Source organism: Oncorhynchus nerka, linkage group LG12 (assembly GCF_034236695.1).
Source record: "Oncorhynchus nerka isolate Pitt River linkage group LG12, Oner_Uvic_2.0, whole genome shotgun sequence".
In the NCBI taxonomy this organism is placed as follows: domain Eukaryota; kingdom Metazoa; phylum Chordata; class Actinopteri; order Salmoniformes; family Salmonidae; genus Oncorhynchus; species Oncorhynchus nerka.
This window is the reverse complement of record NC_088407.1, coordinates 29248571-29261779: the sequence shown is the minus strand read 5'-3', so window position 1 is coordinate 29261779 and position 13209 is coordinate 29248571. Positions and strand designations below refer to the sequence as shown.

The 13209-nt window shown below is 41.1% G+C and overlaps 1 long non-coding RNA gene across 1 annotated transcript in view; it reads right to left on the bottom strand.

The window, feature by feature from the left end:
* Positions 1–13209, bottom strand: part of LOC135574315 (uncharacterized) — a 127239-nt gene that overhangs the window by 57752 nt on the left and 56278 nt on the right. The window contains exon 3 of the long non-coding RNA XR_010465326.1: positions 8533–8580. This is a non-coding gene — a long non-coding RNA (uncharacterized LOC135574315). The remainder of the gene's footprint in view (positions 1–8532; positions 8581–13209) is intronic.

Genomic DNA, 13209 nt, shown 5'->3' with positions numbered 1-13209 from the left:
ATTGTGCAGGGCGGCTTACAGTTAGCCTACAATTATTGAATTTGTATTATATTTTCAAAATGAATTGGGGGACACATTACCTTTAGCCATACAGAATATCTCACCACCATGCGTTTCCATCTCCTCCTCTTTCTCCTTTACTCCTTTCTCGAACACGCAGACGGGCTGTCGAGTTTAGTGAGAGATGTTTAATTGCTATCGATGTTCCCGAACACATTTCACTTGGTTTCCCAGATTAAGCCCTGGGTAGCTGCAGGAACAAGGTTGGAGAGCCCATGGCATACAGAGTTTGGGCAGTGAGAACATGCTCCTCAAACAGAGGTTGATGTGTGGAGTGAATAAGTGTTCTTATATGTATTTCTCAGCTGCTCATATTAAGCACATGCTCCGCTATAAAAACACAAGTAGCCAACAAAACGGACTGGTGGGAATGAGCAAGAGATCCATTCGCTAATTGAGTGCGTACAGATGACATTTATTTGTCCCCCTGCCCCTTGTTCCTGCCCATTTGATAATGGTCCATTCTAAATCAAAACTAATTTGACATATTAGTAAAGACAAGATTAAGTTGAGAATAGTCTGATGGATGAACATACAATCACTTGATGAAACAACAGCTGTGCATCCTGAGGCAAAGGAACAGAAAGCAAGATTTTTTGCTACTTTCTCAAATCATCAGTAGCCTATAGTCACACCATGCAGCCCATATGTGTTTTGATTTCTAAGACATTCTAAGGTTTGTATCATTCACAGCCACTTTTGCATGGCAATAACCAGCTGTCCTAAGCATAAGCATTATAAACTCAGCAAGAAAATAAACGTCCTCTCACCGTCAACTGTGTTTAATTTTCAGCAAACTTAACATGTGTAAATATTTGTATGAACATAACAAGATTCAACAACTGACACATAAACTGAACAAGTTCCACAGACATGTGACTAACAGAAATGGAATAATGTGTCCCTGAACAAAAGTAACAGTCAGTTTCTGGTGTGGCCACCAGCTGTATTAAGTACTGCAGTGCATCTCCTCCTCATGGACTGCACCAGATTTGTCAGTTTTTGCCAAGGCACCTGCACGTTCCCAGACATTTATCTGATCCAACATGTCCCAGACGTGCTCAATGGGATTGAGGTCCGGGCTCTTCGTTGGCCATGGAAGAACACTGACATTCCTGTCTTGCAGGAAATCACACACAGAACGAGCAGTATGGCTGGTGGCATTGTCATGCTGGACGGTCATGTCAGGATGAGCCTGCAGGAAGGATATCACATGAGGGAGAAGGATGTCTTCCCTGTAACACACAGCGTTGAGATTGCCTGCAATGACAACAAGCTCAGTCCGATGATGCTGGGACACACCGCCCCAGACCATGACGGACCCTCCACCTACAAATCGATCCCGCTCCAGAGTACAGGCCTTAGTGTATCGCTCATTCCTTCGACAATAAATGCAAATCTGACAATCACCCCTGCTGAGACAAAACCGCGACTCATCAGTAAAGGGCACTTTTTGGCAGTCCTGTCTGGTCCAGCGACGGTGGGTTTGTGACCATAGGCGACGTTGTTGCCGGTGATGTCTGGTGATGACCTGCCTTACAACAAGCCTACAAGCCCTCAATCCATCCTCTATCAGCCTATTGCGGACAGTCTGAGCACTGATGGAGGGATTGTGCGTTCCTGGTGTAACTCGGGCAGTTGTTGTTGCCATCCTGTACCTGTCCCGCAGGTGTGATGTTCAGATGTACCGATCCTGTGCAGGTGTTGTTACACGTGGTCTGCCACTGCGAGTACGATCAGCTGTCCTTCCTGTCAGCTGTCCTTCCTGGCACGTTCAGGGACCCTGGGCATATTTTTTCTGTGTTTTTCAGAGTCAGTAGAAAGGCCTCTTTAGTGTCCTACGATTTCATAACTGTGACCTTAATTGCCCACCGTCTGTAAGCTGTTAGTGTTTTAACGACCGTTCCACAGTTGCATGTTCATTAATTGTTTATGGTTCATTGAACAAGCATGGGAAACAGTGTTTAAACCCTTTACAATGAAGATCTGTGAAGTTCTATCTTTAAAAGACAGGGTCCTGAAAAGGGCCCTGTCTTATTAATATTATTATTATTTTTAGTTATTATTAGTTATAGTTGGTCCATATTAGTTCGTATTGCTAATGTATCACACACTGTATATTACTATTTCATCTAATTCTAAACGTATTGAAAATCAAGCTCTAAACCATGAATTTCTATGAAATAATTCCTTGGCCTAAAGAACGACAAATAGCGAACACTCAAGATAAATATTTTAGAATTTCCATAATAGCTGTTTGGAGAGATCATTTTGAACTTTGACGTTATTATCAAGCCTTCGCCATACAGACGTTAATCAAAGTCAACACGCAATCTTGCTTTGATAAGCTGCCAGCAATAATTCTCCCATTGAATGCACTTATATTTGCAAGGGGTTCGCGCAGGTGCAATGAAGAAGAGCTGATTGCGTGTGGTGATCCTACTGATTACATTTCATATTTAAAACACATTTGTCATTAGAGGATTCAGTGGTGGCTGATGTGGCGGTAAGCTGAGATGTACAAATAAGAAGCTGTTATATATGCACGCTGTCACATGTTTCCTCAGTCTTAGTTATATTTCACGTTAACATTTCAAAATGATCAGCATTGTGGACAATGTCTATCACTGTACTGTATCCAGCGGTAGACTGGCCATCTGGCATTTCAGGAAAAAGACAGGCGTTTGTTATAAATGCCAGGGCTGATTTTTGGTCCCAGTCTGTCTGGGGCTGCAGACTCTGATTCTACAATGACTTCCTCTTCCTGGTAATATAATATTTGATATTCTAAATATAAAGACATGCATGCTGTTAAATCATGGCTGACAATGATAGGTCCACACCAGCCCTCATTATGCACCTGTTTGTGTGTTAGGCTGGCAGCTTCCCTCTGAACGGCTTGTCAATGTTAAATGAAACAATCATCGACTGTAGCAGGAGGAGTTCAGCATTCAAACCATGCCGCCCTGCCCCCTGTACAGCGAGCAGAAATACCAATGATCATAGCTCAGAGTGGATTTCTTCTCTAGTACAAAAATGCATATGAATGAATGTGTAACAGTATTGTAATGATTGTGGCATGTACTTTTCCATAGAAATTCCCCATGATCTGTTAGTATATATTACAGACATTTTGAGAATAGAGAACCCAGTTTATGATATCTTCAGATCACATGTTATACTATTTCATCAACGTGCATCTAAGACGCAATGAGGTTCCTTTATACTGTTCAATTCTACATTAATGTGGGTAAGGGATGATTATCACTCTTTTCAATGGTATAAATTATAATACACTTCGGTGGGTCTATTGTGTCAGAATATTTCATTATAGAAATGTGCCAGTCAACTGACAGTAGGGGTAAAGATAATAAATAAATAAATAAATAATGGATTTGTGACCAGTACATAGCCAGCTGCTCAGAAATGATCTCTACCAAGCTGCGTGGAAATGGAATCAATGAGCATCGCCTTTTTCAGTCATTCTACAATCCATGTGTTCCAGCACAAATGTAATCCACACTGTGTTGCTTGTGTGGTAGCGCTTATACCACACAGTGTGTTAGTGTCTATAGTGGAAGCTCTTGGCAGTAGTGGACTTAGTGGGCGATGTGTAAATTGACATGTTATAAGGCCTGTTAAAGTGACGCTAGTCTCCCCCAGGGCTGGTTGAGATCTTAGCCTTTGTGTTGATGGAAGCAGTAGCTGACAGCCCTCAGATGCTCGTCCCAGAGAGGAAAGAGCTTTCAAAGCGGAGAGGGGGAGGAAACACTAACTGTTGCGTTCCTTGAAACGGGCCCCCTCTCTTCCTATCTCACAGTATCACATTCTTCCTAGAAAACGCAATGGGGATATGGATTGTCAACACTCACGACTGTATCAATTACAGATGTTGAGAGCAATGGGAAAGATCAATAGTGGTTCACCAAGAAAGACATTTAGCATTTTGCTGTGAATCAAAAACAGGGGTCTCTCAGGTGCTCTCATTTAAGTGATGCTAACTGATAAAAGTGTTGCTTCTGTGGAGGTTAAGTTGTACTGTATATTAGGATTTTTGCAGAAAATTACGTACATTTGGGGTGAAAGATTTCTGGTAAAAAATACCACACTCTTTCAATGTGTTACTCTATTTCCTTCAGTATTATGCATGGAAAAGATTAATTAATCAAATATTAATAGTAATCAAGGAGTAAATTATCATAAAATTGCTTCATGATTCATTCATATCATGGGACAATAGCCATTGACATTGATATAAACATTATGATTTCATGAGGGTTAAGAGTATCATAGATTTTTTTTATAAACACACTACCCTCATCATTCAGTTTATTAACCATTTTGCCTTGTAATTGCAGAGGTCACAAAATCAAGGCCCCAGAGAGTGTGACAAGGGACTGATGCATGTGTCATGCAACATCTTTCAAATGGACCTTTTAAAATATAATGAATTAATCCAGTGTTTCCCAACTCCTGTCCTCGAGTACCCCCAACAGTACAAACTCCACATGACCTAAAGTATGATCGTCGAACATCTCATTCCAAAATCATGGGCATTAATATGGATTTTGTCCTCCCATTGCTGCTATAACAGCCTGCACTCTTTTGGGAAGGCTTTCCACTAGATGTTGGAACATTGCTGCGGGGACTTGCTGGAAACAAGCCACAAGACCATTAGTGAGGTCGGGCACTGATGTTGGGCAATTAGGCCTGGCTCACAGTCGGCGTTCCAATTCATCCCAAAAGTGTTTGATGGGGTTGAGGTCAGGGCTCTGTGAAGGACAGTCAATTTCTTCCATATTGATCTCGACAAACCATTTCTGTATGGACCTCACTTTGTGCACGGGGGCATTGTCATGCTGAAACAGGAAAGGGCCTTCCCCAAACTGTTGCCACAAAGTTGGAAGCACAGAATCATCTAGAATGTCATTGTATGCTGTAGTGTTAAGATTTCCCTTCACTGGAACTAAGGGGCCTAGCCCGAACCATGAAAAACAGCTCTGGACCATTATTCCTCCTCCACCAAACTTTATAGTTGGGACTAAGCATTGGTGCAGGTAGCTTCCTGGCAACCTCCAAACCCAGATTTGTCCGTCGGACTGCCAGATGGCGAAGCGTGATTCATCTCTGCTTCAGAATTCAATGGCGGTGAGCTTTACACCACTCCAGCCGACGCTTGGCATTGTGCTTGGAAACTCATTTCATGAAGCGCCCGACGAACAGTTATTGTGCTGACTTGAATCCAGAAGCAGTTTGGAACTCAGTCGTGAATGTTGCAACCAAGGACAGACAGTTTTTACGCACTTCAGCACTCGGCGGTACCATTCTGTGAGCTTGTGTGGCCTACCACTTCACAATAACAGCACTTATAATTGACCGGGGCAGCTCTAGCAGGGCAGAAATTTGATCAACTGATTTGTTGGAAAGGCGGCATCCTATGCCGGTGCCACGTTGAGATTCAGTGAGCTCTTCTATAAGGCCATTCTACTGCCAATGTTTGTCTATGGAGATTGCATGGCTGTGTGCTCAATTTTATACAGCTGTCAGCAACGGGTGTGGCTGAAATAGCTGAATTCACTAATTTGAAGTGGTGTCCACATACTTTTGTAGATATAGTGCATGTTTGTAGTAGGCCCAGGACAAGCACCTAATTCTACTTTTAAACTAATCATCAAGCCCTTGACAATTTGAATCAGGTGTTGTTTTCCGGGGCTACAACAAAAATGCATGCTGTTGGGGGTACTCGAGGACCGGAGTTGGGAAACACTGCCCTTATCCATACAAATGACCATGGACTCAATAGCCATACACATCAGAGTATGACACTGTTGGGTGCGAATGTCAGTATCAGCCTCCAATTTCACATAGAATTTTCACAGGGGGGCGACTTAGCCCGACACATGAACAATTGGAATCCAGATTCCGTCTTAGTGTCGTTGCAAACGACCTTTCGGGTGTAGAGAAAGGAGGAGAGGCACTATAATAAATACATAGAAAATGCCCATATTTCATCGTAATGTTCCATTGATGTGACGTGAAAATAAGCCCATTTGCTACAATGTGTCAATTACAGTGTGTGAGCGTATAAAAAGCGCCGTGCCACATGGATTGGCTGCGGAGGGGTCATTCTTCAGAGGCGGATTGTGGGGAGCAAGCAGCTAGCATTTAGATGCAGAAAGATTTGAGGGGAGCGAAATTGATCAAAACGAGGCTATGGGGTTGCGGCGTGTGTATGTGCCCACACCAGAGTGTACCGTGTGTGGGGAGATGGTTGAATAGATGAATGTTGATGCCCTTCATGAAATACACATTCGGAGGCTGATTATATTGTGCTTTGCCTGTCGCGCTGCATAAATAGTGTAGGGGCCAATTGCGGAGCCCAGAGAAAGGGACCATTAGGATGCCTCTGTGCAGTGGTGTTATGAAATGAGATGAAACAGAAAGACTTATATTAGATTACATATCCATACAGATAGACTTACATTTGATTACATAGCCATGCAGATAGGCTTACATTAGAATAGATAGCCATACAGAAAGATTTGCATTAGACTATATAGCCATAAAGATATACTTACATTAAATTATACAGCCATACAGAAAGATTTACATTAGATTATATAGCCATAAAGATATACTTACATTAAATTATACAGCCATACAGAAAGATTTACATTAGATTATATAGCCATACTGATAGATTTACATTAGATTATATAGCCATACTGATAGATTTACATTAGATTATATAGCCATACTGATAGATTTACATTAGATTATATAGCCATACTGATAGATTTACATTAGATTATATAGCCATACTGATAGATTTACATTAGATTATATAGCCATACTGATAGATTTACATTAGATTATATAGCCATACTGATAGATTTACATTAGATTATATAGCCATACTGATAGATTTACATTAGATTATATAGCCATACTGATAGATTTACATTAGATAATATAGCCATACTGATAGATTTACATTAGATTATATAGCCATACTGATAGATTTACATTAGATTATATAGCCATACTGATAGATTTACATTAGATTATTTATCCATACAGAAATACTTACAGTATATTAGATTATAGGGCCAAACATAAATATTTATATTAGATTATATAGCCATAAAAAAAAGCTTGGGGGAAATGTATGGAAAAGAGCAGGAACATCAACTGATATTTTTCATAAATATTTTGTTTACGATGTGCATGGGGAAATGTTTAAATCTAGAGCCTTCCAAAGCTGATGAAGAAGTTGGAAACCAACAAATATCATGCATGTTGCATAGTTCACACCACTGAACACTTACTATTCTGCTATTGGATAGTTTAAGGAGAAAATCACTCCAATATCAATCAACTAAGACATTCCAATATATAGGATATTCATTGAATAAATAACACAATTCTTCACATTATTGACATCCATTCATCTATTCTTATTCTTGAGATTCCTGGTGTCCTGCACTTGAGGAACCTCTAATTCAAGCATACCATGATTAATACACACAGGACTGCTGTCAAAAAAAATCCTAAGGAAATATCACACAACACCTTGGAAAAGTTGTTTGTGCTACCAATTTAGGTCATCAGCAGTTCATGCATGGCACTAACATACAGTACTTTTGACAGAGACAGCTTCATTGCATAGTTCATATTGTAGATGAATTGGGTTACTCAATATATTTATGTGTCATAGAATGTGCCTGTACTTTAGGTCATTGACGTGTCTGTCAATATGTAGTCCAAATGAATGAGTCTCAATGTTAACTCATAAGCCAGTGAGTAAAAATGAAACATTCAGGATTTGTCAAGAGTGAGGCTTCACATATAATTGCTAATTATAAGGTCTAAGGAAATCAAATGTGTGTTGAACTTTGCAACAAGAATGAATTTGGCTGGAAGGCAGGCAGGCAACTATATCTAGTAACACTATAAATGAGTGTTACTTTATCATAGTTTGGAAATGAAATGGGAGTTTCAATGCAATGGGATTTTTCTTCATAGAAATTAGAATTGACCTTATTTCTCTCAGTTTGCAGTATAAATAGCAACCTATGATATTATCCTTCAGCCAGTTAACATTCTCATTCAAATAACATGTCATTACTATAACAACATACAACCACTACACTCAAAATGACGGCACTTCCACTTTTCAGATTCAGACAGGTGAGCGCACACTTGGATCTTTTTTAAAGAAGACATTGCATTAATGTGACAAGTTAAATTGAGTCTGTTTTGTACTGTATTGTTTGGGCTGTCAGAATGAGTTTTCACATCCCATACAGTCTATCACATTTTCACATGTGATACAGTGCAGACGTGTGTCAATGTCTACAGTCCTCCTTGTGTACAGTAGATAGAGAGACAACTATAACAGAATCCAACCCACAGTCTTTTATATGAACTGCCAGACAGAAACATACAGACCCATAAAGCACGGAGGCCTACCTTGAGGTTGAAGGTGTGAAAGTCATGGAACATTTTCTCTCCTGAGACCTGTGTGACAATGAAGAAGATGAGACGTCAGTCATGATTAAGGACGCCCGCAATTACAGAGCAGCCCCAGTGACAGTGATCGATCAACGAGGAACTCCTCTTAATGAAGACTAAAGCACCGGAGGGCTCCAGGGACCAAACAGGAAAATATAACTAGGACTACGGTATGCAGTTCCAGATGCTTCAATCAGCTTGTGAAAGCATGTTTATAGTGTGTTAGTTAATAGCACCTGTGATGCTAACATATTAAATGCACATAATTAATTGCAGTTACTAAAGCCATTTCTCAAGAGATAGTCAATCAACACACCCTGATAATCTTATCAAACCAGAGGGGCACAATACCAAGTCCAAACCTGAACAATGCATCGTCATCGTCATGGTAAAACATTTAATAGATGAAACAGAGTTCATGGAAGGTACACACTTTCTGCATTGAGCTGTCTGAAGGGCAGAGGACAGAATAATATTCCACTCCAAACAGCAACATCAACCTATTCATGGTATCGGTATGCCCAGGCCAACATTAGCAGGTAACCTTGAAGGTGGACAACAACAGACAGAATTCATCGAGCTTGATTGAGATTTTGTGTTATTTGTGTTAAAAGACTCTCTGAACCCAAGGGCCACTCAAACAGAACTGAATCAGTTTGACTGTGACGTACAACTTTGTTTTCTACCTCAATTGTTAAACTCTAGAGAGAGAGAGAAAATTGAGGCCCTGGAGGTGGATGCATGGGATAAAATGTGTTCAAATTCAGCAGGTGATTCCGCCCTGTAATACACTGAAAAACCTAGATCGCGATGGGCTCTGACTAACCATAGGGAGGTACACGTTTGCTTTTGGTTCTATTTCCATAATGTATAAGGGGTAGAGTAAGGCCGTTGCCAAAACCAGACGGGCCCTTTGAGGGAAAACATCGGACTGGAGCTCCAAGAAACAGAAGTGAATAAAATAAACGACCTCCGAGAATACGGAGGAGGGAAAAAACATCTTTGAGATATGGGATAAATCATTTCATGTGTCACAGGGCGAGAGACGGAATAGACTGCAGAATGAATTGGGTGGTACTGTTGGGAAAATGTAGATCTATGGACGCTGTTGTTGGCATTCACTTCCTGGGCCACAAACTCAAGTGGCGATGCCATTTCATTTGGTGATTTTTGGAGCAAAAAATGTTTGGGGTGTGTGGGAACCAATGAGTAGCCTTAGGGTTACGTCAATTTGGAATGGTAAGCAATTACAGTGATTAATATGAAAAGTAAAATAAGGATGCTTGGCCTGTCTACCTCAAATATATCCTGTTTTATACTGTATACTGTTTATACTGTAAATGTTGATTCAGTGGAGGATCCTCAGAGGAGGTAGGGGAGGACCATCCTCCTCAGGGAATTTCAGTAAAAGTTAAAGTGCAACATTAAAAAAGTTAATAATTTTTAGAAAAAACTATACTAAATATACCCACATCACCAAATCATTGATTAAAATACATTGTTTTGCAATAAAGCTCTACAGTAGCCTCAAATCAAATCACATCAAATTATATTGGTCACATACACATGGTTAGCAGATGTTAATGCGAGTGTAACGAAATGCTTGTGCTTCTAGTTCTGACAGTGCAGTAATATCTAACAAGTAATCTAACAATTTCACAACTACCTAATACACGCAAATGTAAAGGGATGGAATAAGTATTAAGTAAGTGGACATATATATGGATGAGCGATGGCCGAGCAGCATAGGCATGTCACTTTAATAATGTTTACATATCTTACATTACTCATCTCACATGATACCGTATTTGATTTTATACCATCTATTGCATCTGCAATAAAATAAGATATGTAAACATTATTAAAGTTACATTTTTTAAAGTGACTAGTGATCCATTTATTAAAGTGGCTAATGATTTGAGTCTGTTTTTAAGCAGCAGCCTCTCTTTGTTAGTGATGGCTGTTTAACAGTCTGGTGGCCTTGAGATAGAAGCTCTTTTTCAGTCTCTCGGTCTCAGCTTTGATGCACCTGTACTGACCTCATCTTCTGGATGGTAAGCAGGGTGAACAGGCAGTGGCTCGGGTGGTTGTTGTCCTTAATTATATTTTTGGCCTTCCTGTGACATCGGGTGCTGTACTGTAGGTGTCCTGGAGGGCAGGTAGTTTACCCCCGGCGATCCGCTGTGCAGACCGCACCACCCTCTGGAGAGCCTTGCGGTTGTGGGCGGTGCAGTTGCCGTACCAGGCGGTGATACAGCCCATGCTCTCAATTGTGCATCTGTAAAAGTGTGTGGGGGTAATGCCAAATTTATTCAGCCTCCTTAGATTGCGCCTTCTTCGCCACACTGTCTGTGTGGGTGGACCATTTCAGTTTGTCCGTGATGTGTATGCCGAGGAACTAAACATTTTCCACCTTCTCCACTACTGTCCCGTCGATGTGGATGGGGGGGGGGGTGCTCCCTCTGCTGTTTCCTGAAGTCCACAATCATCTCCTTTGTTTTGTTGAAGTTGAGTGAGAGGTTTTTTTCCTGACACCACATTCCGAGTGCCCTCACCTCCTCCCAGTAGGCTGTCTCGTCATTGTTGGTAATCAACCCCACTACTGTTGTGTTGTCTGCAAACTTGATGATTGAGTTGGAGGCGTGCATTGCTGTGCAGTCATGGGTGAACAGGGAGTACAGGAGGGGGCTGAGAACGCACCCTTGTGGGACACCGGTGTTGAGGATCAGCGAAGTGGAGATGTTGTTTCCTACCTTCACCACCTGGGGGCGGCCCGTCAGAAACTCAAAGTGAGAGTTATGGCTATCCAACACTGGAACTCTTCCAAGTCAAGGTAAGCTTTAGGTTTTATTAATTTATTGTCACCGGAGGCCCGCTGGTGTAACTGCTAAACTGCTTGCTGACTGTGCACTGTACTGCATGATTGTAGTGGGTTTACTAACGTGTTAGTTATTGTAGCTATGTTGACTATGACGTTACTAATGTCGTCAGCTAATATGGTGACAATGTTGTAGGCTGTGTAGCGGTTAGCGGTTATTATATGAAAGTTTGTCTTGGAAAGGTTTTATCGCCTTGTCACAGACAACTGATGTGTTGTGCACAGTCCACAAGGGAAGGGAAAAGGTGAGAGGAGGAGAACGCACAGATGCGAGAAGAAATCATACAACGAGTAAAATGTTCATGCTGTTTGTATGCGATTGCTATGAAAGTGAACTGTGTTTGAGTATGATCAGGGGTGTATTCATTCCACAGATTATGTTGAAAAACATTTTAAACAGAAGGAAACGAGTTTTCAACTGTTGGACTAATGGTCACACCAGATCAGCTAGATGAAGGCAAGAGTGTGTAAGGCGGTATTGAATGTGTCACTGTCTGTCACCTTGGGTGTGTTCTTATATTCACTCTGGAGAGCCATTGTACTCAGAGTACACTCTGGACGTTCTGGCCGAGGAGTAGGGTTGATCCGAGTGTTCTGACCTCACAACAGTAGTCAAGCACCCAAGCTAACTGGCTAAAGTTGGCTAGCTAGCGAGCTACTTCCAGACACAAATGAGAGAACACTTCACTCTGACCATTTTACTCACCCTATCAGAGCGGGTTAGGCTGTTTTCAACTGTGCTGCTGGCAACAATTTAATGAATAAAAAAATTGCCAACGTTTACAGACACCAGTCATATTCAATGGGTGTTGCGCATTCGTAAATTAATCAGTTATTCTGCGCTTTGGCACACAGACACAAGTGCTCTGAATTCAGAGTAGATAGCCAGAGTGAATTGACGAACGCACCCCTTGATTACTCAAAATGTTTCTCTCAACCTATGCACCTACCTACATTGTAAACTGCCATTCATAGGTTAGGTTGTAGCAACCTCATGATGAGTATAGGGAAAATTAGACTATCATGTAGTAGCCTAAACCTGCCAATGTTACATTGAACTGGGTGAATGGAACATGAATGACAGTCAGTCAATACACTGTAACAGAAATAAGGCCATGCTCATAAAACAAATTATAATCCTCCTTAAACGTCACCGACAGCCACTGGTATACATCATTCATCATACAAATCACCTTGCTTAGTTCTTACTTGTGCACTCACCTAATGGTAAATATAATGTATCACAGTGCAGCTTTGAAGAATCTCAAACATAATTTCTCTGGCAGAGATCAACTGAACTGCTACCCTCCATTCAATAGAAAGTAATTACTCATATGAAGTGGAGTTTACTCCATCAACTTCTCTCTTTTGTCAGGTACAGAATCGTATAATTTCTAGTGGAAAAGCACAGTGATGGTGCGTACTATACTGTAACCACACTAAACGTGATGCCCTCCAATGCAATCTCCCTCCCCGTCCGAACATCAAGATTACCGGATCTTAAGGTAATGGAAGTGGGAGAATCAAACATCCAGTGGGGAAGAACTGTATGCTCGTACAGGCTGGGTGTCTCAGCGAGCACACACTATATGGGGTACGTTATCTTGCCTTGAAATTTACATTTACATTTAAGTCATTTAGCAGACGCTCTTATCCAGAGCGACTTACAAATTGGTGCATTCACCTTATGACATCCAGTGGAACAGTAGTGCATCTAAATCTTTTAAGGGGGGGGGTAATAGTCTGTAAGTTGTAAG